The 23,304-nt window shown below is 36.7% G+C and overlaps 1 protein-coding gene and 1 pseudogene across 2 annotated transcripts in view; both read left to right on the forward strand.

Annotated features, from left to right (window-relative positions):
- TAFA1 (TAFA chemokine like family member 1) overlaps positions 1-23,304 on the forward strand; it is a 516,319-nt gene that overhangs the window by 153,557 nt on the left and 339,458 nt on the right. The gene's annotated exons all lie outside the window — the stretch shown is intronic.
- On the forward strand, positions 6,846-6,945 carry LOC116581687 (annotated as a pseudogene).

Consider the following 23,304-nt stretch of genomic DNA (forward strand, 5'->3'; position numbering starts at 1 on the left):
AAGAAAAGAAAATCTCCAATTGAAGGGTATAAAAAGCGAAATTAAAAATTCACTAGAGGGGAGTGCCTGTGCAGCTCAGTCGGTTAAGTGTCTGACTCTTGATTTTGGCTCAGGTCATGAACTCAGGGTTGTTAGAGCCCCTTGTTGGGCTCCATGCCAGGTGTGGAGTTTGCTTTAAGATTCTCTCTCTCCCTTTCCCCCTCACCCTGCCCTCTTTAAAAAGAGAAATTCACTAGAGGGAATCAGCATAACTGATCTGGCAGAAAAAAGAATAAACAGGGGCGCCTGGGTGGCTCAGTGGGTTAAGCCTCTGCCTTTGGCTCAGGTCATGACCTCTGGGTCCTGGGATCGAGCTCCGCATCAGGTTCTCTGCTCAGCAGGGAGCCTGCTTCCCCCTCTCTCTGCCTACTTGTGATCTCTCTCTCTGTCAAATAAATAAATAAAATCTTAAAAAAAAAGAAAAAAGAAAAAACAAAAGTCGAATGTAGGCCAATCTAAATAATACAGTCCAAACACTTTTTTTTTTTTTTTTTGAGAGAGAGAACATTTTTTTCTTCTGTAGCACTTTAAATCACATTTGAGTGTCATTAAGGTTCTGACTTTTTGACCTCATCTTTCAAGATAGGGAAAAGAAGCAGTAGATACAAAGATGTTTTTGTGACTACATATCACTGAAAGCATTAATTGATTTTATCTGTTTATAGGGCAGACATCTTCTAATAGAACAGAAGCATCCTTCAGACTTTATGAAAAAGTTGCCCAGAGATAAAGGACTGAGATTATCACCAATAATGAAATCTTATTTTTTTTCCTGATAGCTCTGTTTAACATAGAAAAAATTAACTGTCTTAATGGGATTGATTGCAGTTAAAATCATAGATTAAGTGATACATATTTACAACATCTTTGCTGTGCTTAAAATGCACACAGACACAGCTCTCTTTGTCCACTCGCTTACATCTTTCCTCCCAGCCTCCAGGCGTCATTGTTAACTCTGCTCTTAGCCAAATGATCCAAGTGCTACAATATTCTCCAAACTCAGATGACAGTAAGGCTAGTAAAAATACCTGGATTCTTCTTCAGAGCTTTATATCTCTTTGCCTTTTAGAGTGTTAGAGAGATTGTTGAGTTTTTTCTTCCATAGAAAGTATGTAGCTTTTGGAGAAAAACAAACACCTACCAAAGAATAAAACAACAAAAATAATTATTGAATAGTAATATCAATATGTACATTAAATAAAACAGTGCTATGATGATTTAGCTGTATAACAGGGGTTATAAACATTGAGAGTTTGAAGTTAATCACCTCATTGACTATATATATCTGTAAGATCTATGCACCTTATCCTCTAAAAATTCTCATGTAGCTTGCTCATAGGAAGATTTCCTTTTGCTGATAGATATAGAGTGCAACCTCTTCATTAATACATATGCTGTGTTCACCACTTATCTCTTATTTAATGTCAAGAACCAAGGAAGAGTTTCCCCTGTATTCTCAGTAAAATGCCTCGGGCATGTTTACCATTTGGTTCTTTTCTTTTCTTTTCTTTTTCAATTTCTTTTCAGCATAACAGAATCCATTGCTTTTGGACCACACCCAGTGCTCCATGCAATACTTGCCCTCCTCAATACCCACCACCTGGCTCCCCCAACCTCCCACCCCCCTGCCCCTTCAAAACCGTCAGGTTGTTTTTCAGAGTCCGTAGTCTCTCATGGTTCACCTCCCCTTCCAATTTCCCTCAACTCCCTTCTCCTCTCCATCTCCCTATGTCCTCCATGTTATTTGTTATGCTCCACAAATAAGTGAAACCATATGATAATTGACTCTCTCTGCTTGACTTATTTCACTCAGCATAATCTCCTCCAGTCCCGTCCATGTTGCTACAAAAGTTGGGTATTCATCCCTTCTGATGGAAGCATAATACTCCATAGTGTATATGGACCACATCTTCCTTATCCATTCGTCCGTTGAAGGACATCTTGGTTCTTTCCACAGTTTGGAGACCGTGGCCATTGCTGCTATAAACATTGGGGTACAGATGGCCCTTCTTTTCACTACATCTGTATCTTTGGGGTAAATACCCAGGAGTGCAATTGCAGGGTCATAGGGAAGCTTTATTTTTAATTTCATGAGGAATCTCCACACTGTTCTCCAAAGTGGCTGCACCAACTTGCATTCCCACCAACAGTGTAAGAGGGTGCCCCTTTCTCCACATCTCTCCAACACACCTTGTTTCCTGTCTTGCTAATTTTGGCCATTCTAACTGGTGTAAGGTGGTATCTCAATGTGGTTTTAATTTGAATCTCCCTGATGGCTAGTGATGATGAACATTTTTTCATGTGTCTGATATCCATTTGTATATCTTCATTGGAGAAGTGTCTGTTCATAACTTCTGCCCATTTTTTGATATGATTATCTGTTTTGTGTGTGTTGAGTTTGAAAAATTCTTTATAGATCCTGGATATCAACCTTTTGTCTGTACTGTCATTTGCAAATATCTTCTCCCACTCCGTGGGTTGCCTCTTTGTTTTGTTGACTGTTTCCTTTGCTGTGCAGAAGCTTTTGATCTTGATGAAGTCCCAAAAGTTCATTTTCGCTTTTGTTTCCTTTGCCTTTGGGGACATAACTTGAAAGAAGTTGTTGCTGTGGCTGATATCAAAGAAGTTACTGCCTATGTTCTCCTCTAGGATTCTGATGGATTCCTGTCTCACATTGAGGTCTTTTATCCATTTTGAGTTTATCTTTGTGTATGGTGTAAGAGAATGGTCGAGTTTCATTCTTCTACATATAGCTGTCCAATTTTCCCAGCACCATTTATTGAAGAGACTGTCTTTTTTCCACTATATATTTTTTCCTGCTTTGTTGAAGATTATTTGATTATAGAGTTGAGGGTCCATATCTGGGCTCTCTACTCTGTTCCACTGGTCTATGTGTCTGCTTTTATGCCAGTACCATGCTGTCTTGGTGATCACAGCTTTGTAGTAAAGTTTGAAATCAGGTAACGTGATTGCTGCCAGTTTTATTTTTGTTTTTCAACATTTCCTTAGCAATTCAGGGTCTCTTCTGATTCCATACAAACTTTAGGATTATTTGCTCCAGCTCTTTGAAAAATACTGGTGGAATTTTGTATAATTTTGTATAAATTTTATATAATTTATAATTGTATAAAAGTATAGATTGCTCTAGGCATTTTAACAATGTTTATTCTTCTGATACAAGAGTGTGGAATGGTCTTCCATCTTTTTGTGTCTTCTTCATTTTCTTTCATGAGTGTTCTGTAGTTCCTCAAGTATATATCCTTTACCTCTTTGGTTAGGTTTATTCCCAGGTACCTTATGGTTCTTGGTGCTATAGTAAATGGAATAGATTCTCTAATTTCCTTTTTGTACTATCATTGTTAGTGTATAAGAAAGCCACTGATTTCTGTACGTTGACTTTGTATCCTACCACGTTACTGAATTGCTATATGAGTTCTAGTAGTTTGGGGGTGCAGTCTTTTGGGTTTTCCATATAAAGAATCATGTCATCTGCGAAGAGAGAGAGTTTGACTTCTTCATTGCAAATTTGGATACATTTTATTTCTCTTTGTTGTCTGATTGCTCTTGCTAGGACTTCTAATACTATGTTGAACAAGAGTGGTGAGAATGGGCATCCTTGTCGTCTTCCTGATCTCAGCGGGAAGGCTGTGAGTTTTTTCCCATTAAGGATGATATTTGCTGTGGGTCTTTCATAGACAGATTTTATGAAGTTCAGGAATGTTCCCTCTATCCCTATATTTTGAAGCGTTTTAATCAGGAACGGATGCTGGATTTTGTCAAATGCTTTTTCTGCATCAATTGAGAGGACCATGTGGTTCTTCTCTCTTCTCTTATTGATTTGTTCTATCACATTGACTGATTTGCAAATGTTGAACCATCCTTGTAACCCAGGAATGAATCCCACCTGGTCATGGTGGATAATCTTTTTAACGTGCTGTTGGATCCTGTTTGCTAGGATCTTGTTGAGAATCTTAGCATCCATATTCATCAGTGATATTGGTCTGAAATTCTCCTTTTTGGTGTGGTCTTTGCCTGGTTTGGGGATCAGGGTAATGCTGGCTTCGTAAAAAGAGTCTGGAAGCTTTCCTTCTGCTTCAATTTTTTGAAACAGCTTTAGGAGAACAGATGTTATTGATTCTTTGAAAGTTTGGTAGAATTCCCCAGGGAATCTGTCAGGTCCTGGGCTCTTGTTTTTTGGGAGGTTTTTGATCACTGCTTTGATCTCGTTACGAGATATCAGTCTACTCAGGTTGTCAATTTCTTCCTGGTTTAATTTTGGGAGTTTATAGTTTTCTAGGAATGCATCCATTTCATCTAGGTTGCTTAACTTATTGGCATATAACTGTTGATAATAACTTCTGATGATTGTTTCTACTTGGTGTTAGTTGTGATCTCTCCCTTTTTATTCATAATTTTATTAATTTGAGCTTTCTCTTTTCTTTTGGATTAGTGTGGCCAATGGTTTATTGATCTTATTGGTTCTTTCAAAACACCAGCTTCTAATTTCATTGATACATTCTACTGTATCTCTAGTTTCTACCTCATTGATCTCTGCTCTAATCTTGATTATTTCCCTTCTTATGTGTGGAGTTGGTTTGATTTGTTGTTGATTCTCCAGTTCTTTAAGGTGTAGAGACAGCTGGTGTATTCTGGATTTTTCCATTTTTTTGAGGGAGGCTTGGATGGCTATGTATTTCCCCTTAGGGCCGCCTTTGCTGTATCCCATAGGTTTTGGACTGAAGTGTCTTCATTCTCATTGTTTTCCATGAATTGTTTAGGTTCTTCTTTGATCTCCTGGTTGATTCAAGCATTCTTAAGGAAGGTGGTCCTTAGCTTCCAGGTGTTTGAGTTCCTTCCAAACTTTTCCTTGTGATTGAGCTTTGTGATCTGAGAATATGCAGGGAATAATCTCAATCTTTTGGTATTGGTTGAGTCCTGATTTGTGACCCAGTATGTGGTCTATCCTGGAGAAGGTTCCATGTGCACTTGAGAAGAATAAGTGTTCTGTTGTTTTAGGATGGAATGTTCTGTATATATCTGTGAGGCCCATCTGGTCCAATGTGTCATTCAATTCTCTTATTTCTTTATTGATTTTCTGCTTGGATGATCTGTCTATTACTGAGAGAGGTGTGTTAAGATATCCTACTATTAATGTATTCATATCAATATGACTCTTTATCTTGATTAATAGTTTTCTTATGTAATTAGATGTTCCCATATTGGGGGCATAGATATTTACAGTTGTTAGATCATCTTGGTGGATAGTCCCTTTAAGAATTATGTAGTGTTTTTCTGTATCTCTGACTACAGTCTTTAGTTTAAAATCTAATTTATCTGATATTAGAATCACAACCCTGGCCTTCTTTTGAGGCCCATTGGCATGAAAGATGCTTCTCCATCCCTTCACTTTCAGTCTGGGTGTATTCTTAGGTTCAAAATGGGTCTCTTGTAGACAGCATATGGATGGGTCCTGTCATTTTATCCAATCTGCAATCCCATGTCATTTTATGGGTGCATTTAGGCCATTCACATTAAGAGTGATTATTGATAGATACGTTTTTATTGACATTTTACTTTTGGAGTCTTTCTTTAAGTAGAGTGTCTCTATATTTCTGTTCAATGACACTTTTAAAAAGAATGAAGAAAAATGAACAGAGCCTCAGTCTGTAGGAACCCCATCACATGAACAAATACACAGATAAATGAGTCAAGTAAAGGGAGGAAAAGAAAAAAAAATTGAAAAGCTAATGACCTAAATATTTTTAAATTTGATTTAAAAAAACACCAGTAAGTATATTAAAGCACTTTGATGAGTTCCAAGGAGGATAAACTCAGAGACACATAGCTACACATATAGTCAAATTATCAAAAGACAAAGAATAAATCTCAAAAACAGCAGCAACAACAATCACAAAAAACAACTCATCATCTACAAGCCTCCTTAAAATGATTAATATCCCTTCTCAGAAATCATGAAGCCTAGGGTTGCCTGGGTAGCTCATTTGGTTGAGCATCTGACACTTGATTTTGGCTCAGGTCATAATCCTAGAATGTGATATCAAGATCTCGTTGGGCTCCACACTCATTGAGAAATCTGTTTATATTCTCTCATTCCCTCTTCTCCTCCCCACCCCACCCCCATAAAATAAAGAAAAAAGAAATCATGAAGCCTAGAAAGTAGTAGGATGGTGTATTCAAAGGAAGAAATAGATAATTCAATAATAACAGACTTGAATCTTCAATAACACCTTATTTATGGATAAAACAATAAGGAAATGGAAAATTAAAATATGCTATAAGCTGACTAGATTTAATAAGCATCTATACAACATTCCAACCAATAATAGAATGTACATTCTTCTCCTAAGTACATGTGGTACATTCTCCAGGATAAACCACATATACATCCATAAAATAAGCCTTGATAAATTTAAAAGGATCAATACTAATAAATTTATTCTCTAACCATAAAGTGATAAAATTAGAAATTAGAAGGAAAATTAAATACTTCCTTATGTCCTGATATTTCCTGAATAAAACAGAAGGAAATTTGGGAAATCCACAAACATGTGAAAATTAAACAACATAGGCCTAAGTAGTCAGAGGTCAAGGAGAAAAACCACTTATAAGTTAGACAGTAAATCATGATAAACAAAAATGAAAACATAAAATACTAAAACTTACATAATGTCACAAAAGCAGTTGCTTAGAGGAAAATTTATAACAATAGGTATTGATTTAACTTAAAAAGAAGAAAGATTTAAAATCAACCACCTAATCTTCCACTTAAGAAACTAGAAAAATATTGCTTCCTTTGGCAGTACGTTTACTAATTTAGAATGATACAGAGATTAGACTGACCCCTGCAAAAGGGTGCCATGCAAATGTGAAGTGTCCCATATTTAAAAAAGGATAAAAGAACAAGTTAAAGTAAGTAGAAGAAAGAAAGATTATAATAGAAATAAATGAAGTGGATAATAGAAAAATGTGGGAGAAGATCAACAGGATTTTATTTCTTGAAAAATCAACAAAATAGACAAACCTTTACAGAGTAACCTAGAGTAACCAGGAGAAGGAGAGAAGACTCGCGTCTCAAATTACTACAATCAGGGATCAAAGAGAAAGGGGATATCACTAAAGATATTATAGAAATGAAAAGAGTAATAAGAAAATAATATAAATAATTGTTTGTAAACAAAATAGATGACTTATATAAAATGAAAAAAAATCCCTAAAAGACACAAACTACTAAAACTGAAGAAATATAAAATGTGAATATACTTATGACAAGTAAACATTTTTATTAGTAATCAAATAATTTCCCACTAAGAAAAACTTAGGACTAGATGATTTCATTGGTGATCTCCTAAATCTTAAAAAAAAATAAAAAAACTAATAACAGTACCAGTGGTTCACAAAGCCTTCTTTTTTTTTTTTATGAATAAAAGCTCTTTTATTCCATTAAGATAATCCATAAAGTGCAGCTTCCAACCCCAGACATTTCTGTTACCAATATCATGAGGTACAGTGATTATTCCTGAATAAATCAAAATAAGGGAAGTGGCATATCAGAAGACCTTCTGTTCTTTTAAAACAATGACATGAAAAGAAAAATCAGAGGAATCTTAATAGGAAACTTAAAAGGCCATGTTTTCTCTGGTTAACTTCCTGACATCCATGTCCATTTCTGATGAGAAGTGCTGCTCTTTGTTCTTGGGAGCTGCCCACACCCACCACCACACTTCAGCGCCCCCATCCCCAGCTGGGGCTGTAGCTGCGTGAATGAGTTCCTGCAGGAGAGCCCCTTGGTGCAGGCCATGCACCATGGCCACTTGTTTATAACCAAATACTCCTTTTATTCTATTTAATGCCTTTACTTGCATCTCAGTGACACATTTTGTGTTTTTTATGGTTGCTCTTGGGAGCACAGTATACAGTTTAATGTATCAGAATCCACTTAGAGTTAAGAGTGTGCTAGTTTAATAAACATCCAATTGTCAAGTCCTTACCACAGGACAGTTCTGTGTTCCTTTTTCTTTCTTTTTTTTTTTTTTAAGAGTATTGACAACCTCTTCCATTTATTTATTTATTTTTTTTATTTCCAGCATAACAGTATTCATTATTTTTGCACCACACCCCGTGCTCCATGCAATCCGTGCCCTCTATAATACCTACCACCTGGTACCCCAACCTCCCACCCCCCGTCCCTTCAAAACCCTCAGATTGTTTTTCAGAGTCCATAGTCTCTCATGGTTCACCTCCCCTTCCAATTTCGCCCAACTCCCTTCTCCACTCTAAGTCCCCATGTCCTCCATGCTATTTGTTATGCTCCACAAATAAGTGAAACCATATGATAATTGACTCTCTCTGCTTGACTTATTTCACTCAGCATAATCTCTTCCAGTCCCGTCCATGTTGCTACAAAAGTTGGGTATTCATCCTTTCTGATGGAGGCATAATACTCTATCCCCAGGGGTACAGGTCTGTGAATCACCAGGTTTACACACTTCACAGCACTCACCAAAGCACATACCCTCCCCAATGTCCATAATCCCACCCCCTTCTCCCAAACCCCCTCCCCCCAGCAACCCTCAGTTTGTTTTGTGAGATTAAAAGTCACTTATGGTTTGTCTCCCTCCCAATCCCATCTTGTTTCCTTTATTCTTCTCCTACCCACTTAAGCCCCCATGTTGCATCACCACTTCCTCATATCAAGGAGATCATATGATAGTTGTCTTTCTCTGCTTGACTTATTTCGCTAAGCATGATACGCTCTAGTTCCATCCATGTTGTCGCAAATGGCAAGATTTCATTTCTTTTGATGGCTGCATAGTATTCCATTGTGTATATATACCACATCTTCTTGATCCATTCATCTGTTGATGGACATCTAGGTTCTTTCCATAGTTTGGCTATTGTGGACATTGCTGCTATAAACATTCGGGTGCATGTGCCCCTTTGGATCACTACGTTTGTATCCTTAGGGTAAATACCCAATAGTGCAATTGCTGGGTCATAGGGCAGTTCTATTTTCAACATTTTGAGGAACCTCCATGCTGTTTTCCAGAGTGGCTGCACCAGCTTGCATTCCCAGCAACAGTGTAGGAGGGTTCCCCTTTCTCCGCATCCTCGCCAGCATCTGTCATTTCCTGACTTGATGATTTTAGCCATTCTGACTGGTGTGAGGTGATATCTCATTGTGGTTTTGATTTGTATTTCCCTGATGCCGAGTGATATGGAGCACTTTTTCATGTGTCTGTTGGCCATCTGGATGTCTTCTTTGCAGAAATGTCTGTTCATGTCCTCTGTCCATTTCTTGATTGGATTATTTGTTCTTTGGGTGTTGAGTTTGCTAAGTTCTTTATAGATTCTGGACACTAGTCCTTTATCTGATATGTCATTTGCAAATATCTTCTCCCATTCTGTCAGTTGTCTTTTGATTTTGTTAACTGTTTCCTTTGCTGTGCAAAAGCTTTTGATCTTGATGAAATCCCAATAGTTCATTTTTGCCCTTGCTTCCCTTGCCTTTTGCGTTGTTCCTAGGAAGATGTTGCTGCGGTTGAGGTCAAAGAGGTTGCTGCCAGTGTTCTCCTCAAGGATTTTGATGGATTCCTTTCGCACATTGAGGTCCTTCATCCATTTTGAGTCTATTTTTGTGTGTGGTGTAAGGAAATGGTCCAATTTCATTTTTCTGCATGTGGCTGTCCAATTTTCCCAGCACCATTTATTGAAGAGGCTGTCTTTTTGCCATTGGACATTCTTTCCTGCTTTGTCGAAGATTAGTTGACCATAGAGTTGAGGGTCTATTTCTGGGCTCTCTATTCTGTTCCATTGATCTATGTGTCTGTTTTTGTGCCAGTACCATGCTGTCTTGATGACGACAGCTTTGTAATAGAGCTTGAAGTCCGGAATTGTGATGCCACCAACGTTGGCTTTCTTTTTCAATATCCCTTTGGCTATTCGAGGTCTTTTCTGGTTCCATATAAATTTTAGCATTATTTGTTCCATTTCTTTGAAAAAGATGGATGGTACTTTGATAAGAATTGCATTAAATGTGTAGATTGCTTTAGGTAGCATAGACATTTTCACAATATTTATTCTTCCAATCCAGGAGCATGGAACATTTTTCCATTACTTTGTGTCTTCCTCAGTTTCTTTCATGAGTACTTTATAGTTTTCTGAGTATAGATTCTGTGTCTCTTTGGTTAGGTTTATTCCTAGGTATCTTATGGTTTTGGGTGCAATTGTAAATGGGATTGACTCCTTAATTTCTCTTTCTTCTGTCTTGCTGTTGGTGTAGAGAAATGCAACTGATTTCTGTGCATTGATTTTATATCCTGACACTTTACTGAATTCCTGTATAAGTTCTAGCAGTTTTGGAGTGGAGTCTTTTGGGTTTTCCACATATAGTATCATATCATCTGCGAAGAGTGATAATTTGACTTCTTCTTTGCCGATTTGGATGCCTTTAATTTCCTTTTGTTGTCTGATTGCTGAGGCTAGGACCTCTAGTACTATGTTGAATAGCAGTGGTGATAATGGACATCCCTGCCGTGTTCCTGACCTTAGCGGAAAAGCTTTCAGTTTTTCTCCATTGAGAATGATATTTGCGGTGGGTTTTTCATAGATGGCTTTGATGATATTGAGGTATGTGCCCTCTATCCCTACACTTTGAAGAGTTTTGATCAGGAAGGGATGCTGTACTTTGTCAAATGCTTTTTCAGCATCTATTGAGAGTATCATATGGTTCTTGTTCTTTCTTTTATTGATGTGTTGTATCACATTGACTGATTTGCGGATGTTGAACCAACCTTGCAGCCCTGGAATAAATCCCACTTGGTCGTGGTGAATAATCTTTTTAATGTACTGTTGAATCCTATTGGCTAGTATTTTGTTGAGTATTTTCGCATCAGTGTTCATCAAGGATATCGGTCTATAGCTCTCTTTTTTGGTGGGATCCTTGTCTGGTTTTAGGATCAAGGTGATGCTGGCCTCATAAAATGAGTTTGGAAGTTTTCCTTCCATTTCTATTTTTTGGAACAGTTTCAGGAGAATAGGAATTAGTTCTTCTTTAAATGTTTGGTAGAATTCCCCCGGGAAGCCGTCTGGCCCTGGGCTTTTGTTTGTTTGGAGATTTTTAATGACTGTTTCAATCTCCTTACTGGTTATGGGTCTGTTCAGGCTTTCTATTTCTTCCTGGTTCAGTTGTGGTAGTTTATATGTTTCTAGGAATGCATCCATTTCTTCCAGATTGTCAAATTTATTGGCGTAGAGTTGCTCATAGTATGTTCTTATAATAGTTTGTATTTCTTTGGTGTTAGTTGTGATCTCTCCTCTTTCATTCATGATTTTATTTATTTGGGTCCTTTCTCTTTTCTTTTTGATAAGTCTGGCCAGGGGTTTATCAATTTTATTAATTCTTTCAAAGAACCAGCTCCTAGTTTCGTTGATTTGTTCTATTGTTTTTTTGGTTTCTATTTCATTGATTTCTGCTCTGATCTTTATGATTTCTCTTCTCCTGCTGGGCTTAGGGTTTCTTTCTTGTTCTTTCTCCAGCTCCTTTAGGTGTAGGGTTAGGTTGTGTACCTGAGACCTTTCTTGTTTCTTGAGAAAGGCTTGTACCGCTATATATTTTCCTCTCAGGACTGCCTTTGTTGTGTCCCACAGATTTTGAACCGTTGTATTTTCATTATCATTTGTTTCCATGATTTTTTTCAATTCTTCTTTAATTTCCCGGTTGACCCATTCATTCTTTAGAAGGATGCTGTTTAGTCTCCATGTATTTGGGTTCTTTCCAAACTTCCTTTTGTGGTTGAGTTCTAGCTTTAGAGCATTGTGGTCTGAAAATATGCAGGGAATGATCCCAATCTTTTGATACCGGTTGAGTCCTGATTTAGGACCGAGGATGTGATCTATTCTGGAGAATGTTCCATGTGCACTAGAGAAGAATGTGTATTCTGTTGCTTTGGGATGAAATATTCTGAATATATCTGTGATGTCCATCTGGTCCAGTGTGTCGTTTAAGGCCTTTATTTCCTTGCTGACCTTTTGCTTGGATGATCTGTCCATTTTAGTGAGGGGAGTGTTAAAGTCCCCTACTATTATTGTATTATTGTTGATGTGTTTCTTTGATTTTGTTATTAATTGGTTTATATAGTTGGCTGCTCCCACGTTGGGGGCATAGATATTTAAAATTGTTAAATCTTCTTGTTGGACAGACCCTTTGAGTATGATATAGTGTCCTTCCTCATCTCTTATTATAGTCTTTGGCTTAAAATCTAATTGATCTGATATAAGGATTGCCACTCCTGCTTTCTTCTGATGTCCATTAGCATGGTAAATTCTTTTCCACCCCCTCACTTTAAATCTGGAGGTGTCTTCGGGCTTAAAATGAGTTTCTTGGAGGCAACATATAGATGGGTTTTGTTTTTTTATCCATTCTGATACCCTGTGTCTTTTGATAGGGGCATTTAGCCCATTAACATTCAGGGTAACTATTGAGAGATATGAATTTAGTGCCATTGTATTGCCTGTAAGTTGACTGTTACTGTATATGGTCTCTGTTCCTTTCTGATCTACCACTTGTAGGCTCTCTCTTTGCTTAGAGGACCCCTTTCAATATTTCCTGTAGAGCTGGTTTGGTATTTGCAAATTCTTTCAGTTTTTGTTTGTCCTGGAAGCTTTTAATCTCTCCTTCTATTTTCAATGATAGCCTAGCTGGATATAGTATTCTTGGCTGCATGTTTTTCTCGTTTAGTGCTCTGAAAATATCATGCCAGCTCTTTCTGGCCTGCCAGGTCTCTGTGGATAAGTCAGCTGCCAATCTAATATTTTTACCATTGTATGTTACAGACTTCTTTTCCCGGGCTGCTTTCAGGATTTTCTCTTTGTCACTGAGACTTGTAAATTTTACTATTAGGTGACGGGGTGTGGGCCTATTCCTATTGATTTTGAGGGGCGTTCTCTGAACCTCCTGAATTTTGATGCTCGTTCCCTTTGCCATATTGGGGAAATTCTCCCCAATAATTCTCTCCAGTATACCTTCTGCTCCCCTCTCTCTTTCTTCTTCTTCTGGAATCCCAATTATTCTAATGTTGTTTCGTCTTATGGTGTCACTTATCTCTCGAATTCTCCCCTCGTGGTCCAGTAGCTGTTTGTCCCTCTTTTGCTCAGCTTCTTTATTCTCTGTCATTTGGTCTTCTATATCACTAATTCTTTCTTCTGCCTCATTTATCCTAGCAGTGAGAGCCTCCATTTTTGATTGCACTTCATTAATAGCTTTTTTTATTTCAGCTTGGTTAGATTTTAGTTCTTTTATTTCTCCAGAAAGGGCTTTTATATCTCTCGAGAGGGTTTCTCTAATATCTTCCATGCCTTTTTCGAGCCCAGCTAGAACCTTGAGAATTGTCATTCTGAACTCTAGATCTGACATATTACCAATGTCTGTATTGATTAGGTCCCTAGCCTTCGGTACTGCCTCTTGTTCTTTTTTTTGTGTTGAATTTTTCCGTCTTGTCATTTTGTCCAGATAAGAGTATATGAAGGGGCAAGTAAAATACTAAAAGGGTGGCAACAACCCCAGGAAAAAATGTTTTAACCAAATTAGAAGAGATCCCAAATCGTGAGGGGGGAGAAAGGGGATAAAAAGAGGTTCAAAAAGGAAGAAAGAAAAAAAAAGAAAAAAGAAAAAAAAAAAGAAAAAGAAAAAAGAAAAGAATTAAAAAAAAAGGAAAACACCTAAGAAAAATGTAAAAAAGAAAAAATATATATATTAGATAAACTAGTAAAAAATCGTTAAAAAAGAAAAAGGTAACAGTTAAAAAAAAAAAATTTTTTACCCGAAGGCGAGAAAAAAAAAAAACAAAAAACAAAAAATGAAAAAGAAAAAAATAAAATTAACTGCAAGACTAAAAAAAAATCACAGGGAAAAAGCCATGAGTTCCGTGCTTGGCTTTCTCCTCCTCTGGAATTCTGCTGCTCTCCTTGGTATTGAAACCGCACTCCTTGGTAGGTGAACTTGGTCTCGGCTGGATTTCTTGTTGATCTTCTGGGGGAGGGGCCTGTTGTAGTGATTCTCAAGTGTCTTTGCCCCAGGCGGAATTACACCGCCCTTACCTGGGGCCGGGGTGAGTAATCCGCTCGGTTTGCTTTCAGGAGCTTTTGTTCCCTGAGCGCTTTCCGTAGAGTTCTGGAGGACGGGAATACAAATGGCGGCCTCCTGGTCTCCGGCCCGGAGGAGCCGAGAGCCCAGGGCCGCACTCCTCAGTGCGCCCTCAGAGAACAGCGCCCAGTTACTCCCGTCTGCCTGACCTCCGGCCGCGCTCCGAGCTCTCCGAGCCTGCGACCAGTTCAAGGTAACACCGAGCTGTGAGCTTACTGTCGGCTCTGTCTCTGTAGCCGGCTTTCCCGTTCCAATACCCGCAAGGTCTGCGACACTCAGACACCCCTGCTCCTTCTGTGACCCTGCGGGACCTGAGGCCATGCTGAACCCGCGTGGGCTTCGCCCCGGTTTAGCCTCTGGAGCGATGTCCCTCAGCGGAACAGACTTTTAAAAGTCCTGATTTTGTGCGCGGTTGCTCCGCCGCTTGCCGGGAGCCGGCCCCTCCCCCCGGGGTCTATCTTCCCGTCGCTTTGGATTCACTTCTCCGCGGGTCCTACCTTTCAGAAAGTGGTTGTTTTTGTGTTTCCAGAATTGCTGTTCTTCTTCTCTTCGATCTGCCGATGGATTTTCAGGTGTTTGCAATCTTTAGATAAGCTATCTAGCTGATCTCCGGCTAGCTGAAGCAGTCTCAGCCTGCTACTTCTCCGCCATCTTGACTCCTCCTTCACAAAGCCTTCTTAAAAAAAAAAAAAAAGAGAGGGAGAGAGAGAGAAGATAATACTTCTCAGATTATAGGAGTCCAGTAGCATTCTGATACCAAAACCAAATAAATCTCAATATTCTTTATAATTATAGACATTCTTCATACAAAATACTAGTAAGAACACAGAAATATGTGGAAAGAATTATATACACCATCACAAAGTAGAATGTTTCCCTAAGATTCAAGGTTGATTTAAAATGAAATAAAATATATTAGTAGACTAAAGGAAATGTCACATGATCATCTCAGTACATGCACAAAAGTCAGTACCCTTTCTAAAACCAATCAGCAAACTAGGAACATAAAGCATCTTTCTAAACCTAATAAAGTATGTTTGTGAAAATCCCATAGCTAATAGCACACTTAATGGTCAAAGACTGAAGGATTTCTTCTCTAAGATCAGGAATTAGAGAAGGCTGTCTATTCATACCACTTCTATTCAACAATTGTTATGGAGGTTCTAGCCAGGGAAAGAAATTACAGAAGGAAAGGAAATACATGTATCCAGATAGGGCAGGAAGAAGAAAGACTATCCCTATTTGCTGATGCCATGATCTTGATATAGAAAATGCTATGGAATACACTAAAAATCTATGAGAACTAATAAAATATCGTTAGAAATAATAAGTGTGTTTGACAAAATTCCAGAATACAAGGTCAACATAAAGAAATCTAAAAAAAGTCTATTATGTTTTTATATGCTAGCAATGAAGTCTCAAAATTAGGAAAGCAACTAAATTTTCTTTAGCATCATAAACAATACATTACTTATGAATAAATTTAAAAGAAGTGCAAGACTAGTACAGTAAAAATTACAGGACATTGTTGAAAAAGTTAAATGTCAAAGTTAATTTAAAAGATCATATGGTCATGATTGAGTTAATTTAAAGCCAAAAATACTTTCCAAATTGATCTACAGAGTCATTGTAATCCATCACAATTCCAGCTACATTTTTTACATTTTGAAAAGCTGATCCTAAAATTCATATGGAAATGCAAAGAACCTAGAATAGCCAAAAGAGGATCATGTGTTTCTAGCAAGAGGGTGGAAATTATTATATATATAACAGATAAAATTTTCATCCTTATGCTATATATATTATATATATTCTGTTGTGTGTGTGTGTGTGTGTGTGTGTGTGGTGTGTGCGCAATACTAATGAGGATCCAGAAATAACTTACATTACAGTTAATTGATTTTGACAGATGTGCCAACCCAGTTCGGGGTGAGGGGGAATGACTGTCTATCCAACATCTGGATAGCTTCATGCAGCAGAATGACATTAGAGCCCTACCTCACACTATATAAAAAAATAATTAATAATGGATTACAGATCTAAATATATTAGCTAAAACTATAAAACAGAAAAGAAAATGGGAGTAAATCTTTGTGATCTTGTATCAAGCAATAGTTTAGTAGATATGACACAAAAAACAGAAGCAATGAAAGAAGAAAAGTTGAATTTGATTTTATCAATGTTACTTATTATTATCAATAAATGTGTGTGTTTCAAGGGACACCATCAAGAAATCAAAATACAAATCCAGAGTGGATGAATGTATTTTCAAATTGCATACTTGATAAATGTCCAGTGTCTAGAATATATTAAAAAACTCTTATAACTCAACAGTAAAAAGAAACTTTAAAATGGGCAAAGGGTTTGAATAACAAACATTTCACCGAAGAAGGCTTACAAATGGAAAATAAGCACATAAAACGATGTTCAAAATAATTGGTAACGCAGGAAAGGGAAATGATTATAATGAAACACCTTTTCATCCCCATTAGGATGGATAAAATAAAAAGAATGACAAAAATAATGGGGAGCCTGGGTGTCTTAGAGGATTAAATGTTGGATTCTTGGTTTTGCTCAGGTCATGATCTCAGGGTCATGGGATCTAGCCCCTCTTCAGCCTCTGCCCTCAGCATTGAGTCTGCTTGTCCCTCTCCCTCTGCTCCTCCCCCTGTTCTGTCTCTCAAATAAATAAAATCCTTGATAAAAATGAGAGAAATAAGAATTGGAAATGATTTTGAGAAACAGGTATCCTTAAACACCTATACATTGCTGGTTGAATTGTAAAATGGTACAATAGTTCAGCAATTCCTTGGGAAAAAATACTGTTATTGAAGTATTATTGACATACAATATCCATTAGTTTCAGGTGTACATCAAAATAATTTGATATTTTTATACCTTATGGAGTGATCAGCACAATAACTCTAGTTACCATCTGTCCCCAAAGTTATGATAGTATTACTTACCATATTTCTATATTCATTAACATTCTTGTGACTTACTCATTTTATAACTCTAAGTTTGTGCCTCTTGATTCTCTTCACCTACTTTGCCCACCTCCCCAGCCCCTCTCCACTCTGGTCACTAAGTTTGTATGTTATACCTTGGAGTCTGTTTCTCTATTGTTTATTTTTGTTTTTAGATTCCACATGTAACTGAAATCATATGGTATTTTTTTTTCTGACTTATTTCCCTTAGGATAATACTCTCAAGGTTCATCCATGTTGTTGCGTATAGCAAGATTGAATTTTTTGTGGCTGAGTAATATTCCCTTGTATATATGTATACCACATCTTCTTTATCCATTCATGTATTGAGGGACATTTAGGTTGTTTCCATATTTTGGCTATTATAAATAACGCTATAATGAACACAGGGGTGCATATATCTCTTTAGCATTTTTGTTTTCTTTGGATAGAAAAACCACAACTGGAATTGCCAAATCATATTATAGTTGTATTTTTAACTTTTTCAAGAACCTCTCTATTTTTTCTCATAATGCCTACACCAATTTGCATTCCCCCTGACAGCAGATGAGAATCCCTTTTCTCTACATTGTCACCAACACATTATTTTTTGCCTTTTTGATAATAGACCACCTGATGGGTATCAGCTAAACCACATTGTAGCTATGATTTGTCCTTCCTTGATGATTAGTGATGGTAAGTGTGTTCTTAATACATGTCTTGGCCATGTGGATGTCTTTGGATAGATGTGTATTCAAGTCCTCTATCACATTTTAATCAGGTTGCTTGTGTTTTGTTATTAAGTTGTGTAACTTCTTTATGTATTTTGGACATTAACCTCTTATTACCTGAATTACCAGAATACCTTCTGTATTCCTCACCTCTCCAACAAAATTACATTGTAACTGAAGATAGACTATAAACTGTCTGAGATGCCACAAACTTTGAATGCATGCAATTTCGATTAGGCTATGTGTTGCTGTGCTATTTGATTTATTCATGTATAGTTAACACGCAGGGTTAAATTAGTTTCAGGTGTATAATGTAATAATTCAACGATTCTCCACATTTCTCACTGCTCATCACTATAAGTCAAAATGCCATACCTTAAAAGGCCACAGTCTTGGTCTCCTTTATGTGCTTCCCCCATTCTGCCACCCACTTCTCCTCTGGCAACCGCCATTCTCCATGTTTAAAAGACTGTTTTTTGGTCTCTTTGTTTGTTTGTTCATTATTTTCTTAAATTCCACATGAGTGGAATCCTATGGTGTTTGTCTTCTCTGACTGACTGACTTCATTTAGCATTATATACTCTCTAGGTCTATTCACATTTTTATGAATGGCAAGATTCCATTCTTTTTTATGGCTAATAATATGTGTGTGTGGGGGTTATCCTTTCATCTATTGATAGACACGGAGTTGCTTCTATGTCTCAGCTATTATAAATAATGCTACAATAAACATAGGGGTGTATGTATCTTATTAAATTCCTGTTTTTGTTTTCTTTAGGTAAATATCCTGTAGAGCAATTACTGGTTTATATGGTAATTCTATTTTAAATTTTTTAGCAACCTCCATACTGTTTTCCACAGTGGCTGCACCAGGTTGAATTCCCACCGTCAGTGTAAGAGGGTTTCTTTTTCTTCACGTCCTTGCCAACAACTGTTGTTTCGTGTTTTTTTTTTTTAATTAATTTTTTATTTTTTATAAACATATATTTTTATCCCCAGGGGTACAGGTCTGTGAACCACCAGGTTTACACACTTCACAGCACTCACCAAAGCACATACCCTCCCCAATGTCCATAATCCCACCCCCTTCTCCCAAACCCCCTCCCCTCAGCAACCCTCAGTTTGTTTTGTGAGATTAAGAGTCACTTATGGTTTGTCTCCCTCCCAATCCCATCTTGTTTCATTTATTCTTCTCCTACCCACTTAAGCCCCCATGTTGCATCACCACTTCCTCATATCAGGGAGATCATATGATAGTTGTTTCGTGTTTTTTTATGTTAGCCATTCTAACGCTTAATGTGATATCGTAGTGTTAATTTGCATTTCCCTGATGATAAGTGATCATGAGCATCTTTTCAGTGTCTTTTGGCCATCTGTGTGTCTTCTTTGGAAAAATATTACTCAGGTTCTCTGCCCATTTTTAATCAGATTATTTATTTTTTTTTGGTGTTGAGTTCTTTTTTTCATATATTTTGAATATCAGCCTTTAATAGGATGTATCATTTACAAATATCTTCTCCCATTCAGTAGGTTGCCTTTTTGGCTTTTTTTTTGTGGTTTTCTTCACTGTGTAAGATCTTTGTATTTCAATGTAGTCCTAACAGTTCAATTTTGCTTTTGTTTCTCTTGCTAAAGGAGACATACCTAAAAAAAAGAAAAAAAAATTTCTATGGCTAATGTCACAGAGATCACTACCTATGTTTTCTTCTAGGTATTAAATTATTTCAGGTATCACATTTAATCCATTTTGAGTTTATTTTTGGTGTATGGTATAAGAAAGTGGTCCAGTGTCAGTTTTTTTGGGATGTAACAACCCAGTTTTCCAAACACTATTTATTAAAGAGATTATCTTTTTCCTATTCTGTATCTTTCCTTCTTAACTGACCATAAGAATGTGGGTTCTTTTCTGGACTCTCTATTCTGTTCCATTGATGTATATGTCCGTTTTTGTATTAGTATCATACTGTTTTGATTATTACAGTTTTGTAGTATGTCTTGAAATCTGGTATTGTGATGCCTCTGGCTTTGTTCTTCTTAAGATTACTTTGATTGTGAAATTTTGTGGTTTCATAGAAATTTTAGGATTATTTGTTCTATTCTGTGAAAAATGTTGGTATTAGGAAAGAGATATTGCATTAAATTTGTAGATTATTTTTATTAGCATGGATATTTTAACAATTTCAGTTCTTCCAAACTGAGGATGGAGTATTTTTCCATTTGTTTGTATCATCTTCAATTTCTTTCAATGTTTTATAGATCTGAGAATACAGATCTTTCACCTCCTTGACTAAGTTTATTCCTGGCATGTTACTATTTTGGGTCCAATTGTAAATGGGATTGTTTCCTAATTTTTCTTTTGCTACTTAATTATTGCTGCATAGAAATGCAAAGGATTTCTGTATATTTACTTTGTATCCTTTGATTTCACTGAATTCATTTATCAGTTATAATAGGTTTTTGGCAGTCTTCAAGGTTTTTTTTTTTTTTTTGACTATTCTTTATTTAAATATTTTATTTTTTTATTCGACAGACAGAGATTGCAAGTAGGCAGAGAGGCAGGCAGAGAGGGGGGGGATGCAGGCTCCCTGCCGAACAGAGGGCCGGGTGAGGGGCTCAATCCCAAGACACTGAGACCATGCCCTGAGCTAAAGGCAGAGGCTTAACCCACTGAGCCACCCAGGCACACCACTTTTCTTTTTTTTTAAGTAAACTCTACTCCCAACATAGGGCTCAAATTCACAACCCCAAGATCAAGAGTTGCTACATGCCCTAATGACTGAGTCAGCCATGTGCCCCAAAGGTTGTGGTTGGTTGGTTTGTTTGTTTGTTTGTTTTTAATATATAGTATCATGTCATCTGTAAATAGTGGAAGTTTTACTTCTTCTTTATCAATTTTTATGTCTTTTATTTCTTGTGTGATTGCTCTGGCTAGAACTTCTAGTACTATGTTGAATAAAAGCAGTGAGAGTGGACATCCTTGTCTTGTACCTGATATTAGAGGAAAAGCTCTGTTTTTTGCCATTAAATATTAATTTAGCTGTGGGTTTTTCATCTCTAACCTGTATTATGTTGAGGTATGCTCTCTCTAGCCCTATTTTGTTGGGAGTTTTTATCGTGAATGGATGTACTTAGCCAAATTCATTTTTCTAAATCTCCTGAAATGGTCATATAGCTTTTATCCTTTTCTTGTTAATGTGATGCATCACATTGATAGAGTTGTCAATATCGAACCACCCTTTCATTCCTGGAATAAATCTTGCTTGACTGTGGTAAATTATATTTTACAATATTGTTGGATTTGTCTTGCTAATATTTTGTTGAGGATATTTACATCTATGTTCATCAGAGATATTGACCTATAGTTCTCTTTTTCACAGTGTCTTTTTCTGGGTTTTGATATCAGGGTAATGCTGGCCTTGTAGAAAGACTGAAAGCTTTCCCTCCTTTTTTATTATTTGGAATAGTTGAAGAATAGGTATTAGCTCTTCTTGAAATGTTTGGTAGACTTCACCTAGGAAGCCATCTAGTCCTGGAGTTTTGGTGATTGGGCGTTATTTTGTCATTGCTAGGAATCAGTCCGTTCAAATTTTCTGTTTCTTCCTCATTCAGTTTGGTAAGGTTGTATGTTTCCAGGAATTTATTCATTTCTTCTAGGTTGTCTAATTCATTAGAATATAATTTTTTATAATCTCATAATCCTTTGTATATAATTTCTGTGGTTTTGGTTATTATGTCCCCTCCTTCACTTCTGATTTTGAATTTTTTATCTACTTTTATGATGAGTTTGGCTAAAGCCTTATAAATTTTGTTAATCTTTCAAAGAACCAGCCCTTGGTTTCATTGATCTGTTATTTTTTTACTCTCTATTCCATTTCTTGGTGCCATAAACTTTACTTACTTCTGGTTTAGGCTTTGTTCTTCTTTTTCTAGCCTCTTTGCATATAAGTTTAGTGTTTTGTTTTTTTTTTTTTTTTTTGAGATTTTTCTTCTTGAGGTAGATCTGTTTTGCTATAATCTTGCCTTTTAGAACTGCTTTTGTTGCATTCCCAAGATTTTGGACTGTTGTGTTTTCATGTGCATTTGTTTCCATGATTTCTTAATTGATCAGTCCATCATTTAATAGCATGTTACTTGGCTCCCATGTATTTGTGTTCTTTCCAGATTTTTTTCTGGTGATTGAATTTCTAGTTTGATAATGTTGTAGTCAGAAACAATATGTGATATGATTTCTTTCTGGATTTATCAAGACTTGTTTTGTATCCTAATATGTGATCTATTCTAGAGAATGTTCTATGTACACTTGAAAAGAATGTGTATTTTGCTGTTTTAATATGGAATATTCTGAATATATCTGTTAGGTCCATCTGCTCCAATGTGTCATTCAAAACCACTGTTTCCTTGTTCATTTTCTGTCTGGATGATTTATCCATGGGTGTAAGTAGAGTGTGTTAAGTCCCCTACTATTATTGTATTACTGTCAGTTTCTTCCTTTATGTCTCTTAATAGTTGGCTCATGTATGAGGTGCTCCAGTTTTGGGTGCATCAATATCTGTGGTTGTTGTATCTACTTATTGGTTTGTTGTCTTTTTCACTGGGTCGTGTCTTACTTTGTTTCTTGCTACAGTCTTTGCTTTAAAGTCTCTTTTGTCTGATTAAAGTATTGCTACACCCCCTTTCTTTTTCCTTCCGTTTGCATGATAAATGTTTTTCTATTGCTTCACCTTCAAGCTGCGTCTGTCCTTAGCTCTGATGTGAGGCCCTTGTAAGCAGCGTATAGATGGGTCTTGCTTTTTTATCCATTCAGCAACCCTATGTGTTTTGATTGGAGCATTTAGTCCATTTACAGGTGTGTACTTATTGCCATTTTGTTATTTGTTTATGGTTGTTTTTATAGTTAAACTCTGTTCCTTTCTTCTCTTGCTCTCTTCCCTCATGGTTTGTTTTCTTTAGTGATATGCTTGGATTCCTTTCTCTTTATTTTTTGCCTATTTATTGTAGGTTTTTGATTTATGGTTATCATTATATTTCATGTATAATGTCTTATGCATATAGCAGTCTATATTAAGTTGATGTGACTTAAGTTTGAGCCCTATGTAAAAGTAGTACATTCTTACTCCCCCCTTCCCCACATTTTATATGTAAGATATCATATTTTACAATCCTTTATTTTGTGAATCCCTTGACTGATTTTTATAGATATAATTGATTTTACTGCTTTTGTGCTTTAACCTCTGTACTGGTTTTATAAGTGATTAACCTAATACTTTTATTATGTTCATATGTAACTGTAATTTTTTTTCTTTTCCTTTTTTTCTAAAGATTTACTTATTATTTTTAGAGAGAGACGGAGCAAGCAGGGGGAAGGAACAGAGGGAGAGAGAGAGAGAGACAAACTCTGTGCTGAGCC

This window comes from Mustela erminea, chromosome 1, assembly GCF_009829155.1.
Source record: "Mustela erminea isolate mMusErm1 chromosome 1, mMusErm1.Pri, whole genome shotgun sequence".
NCBI lineage: Eukaryota > Metazoa > Chordata > Mammalia > Carnivora > Mustelidae > Mustela > Mustela erminea.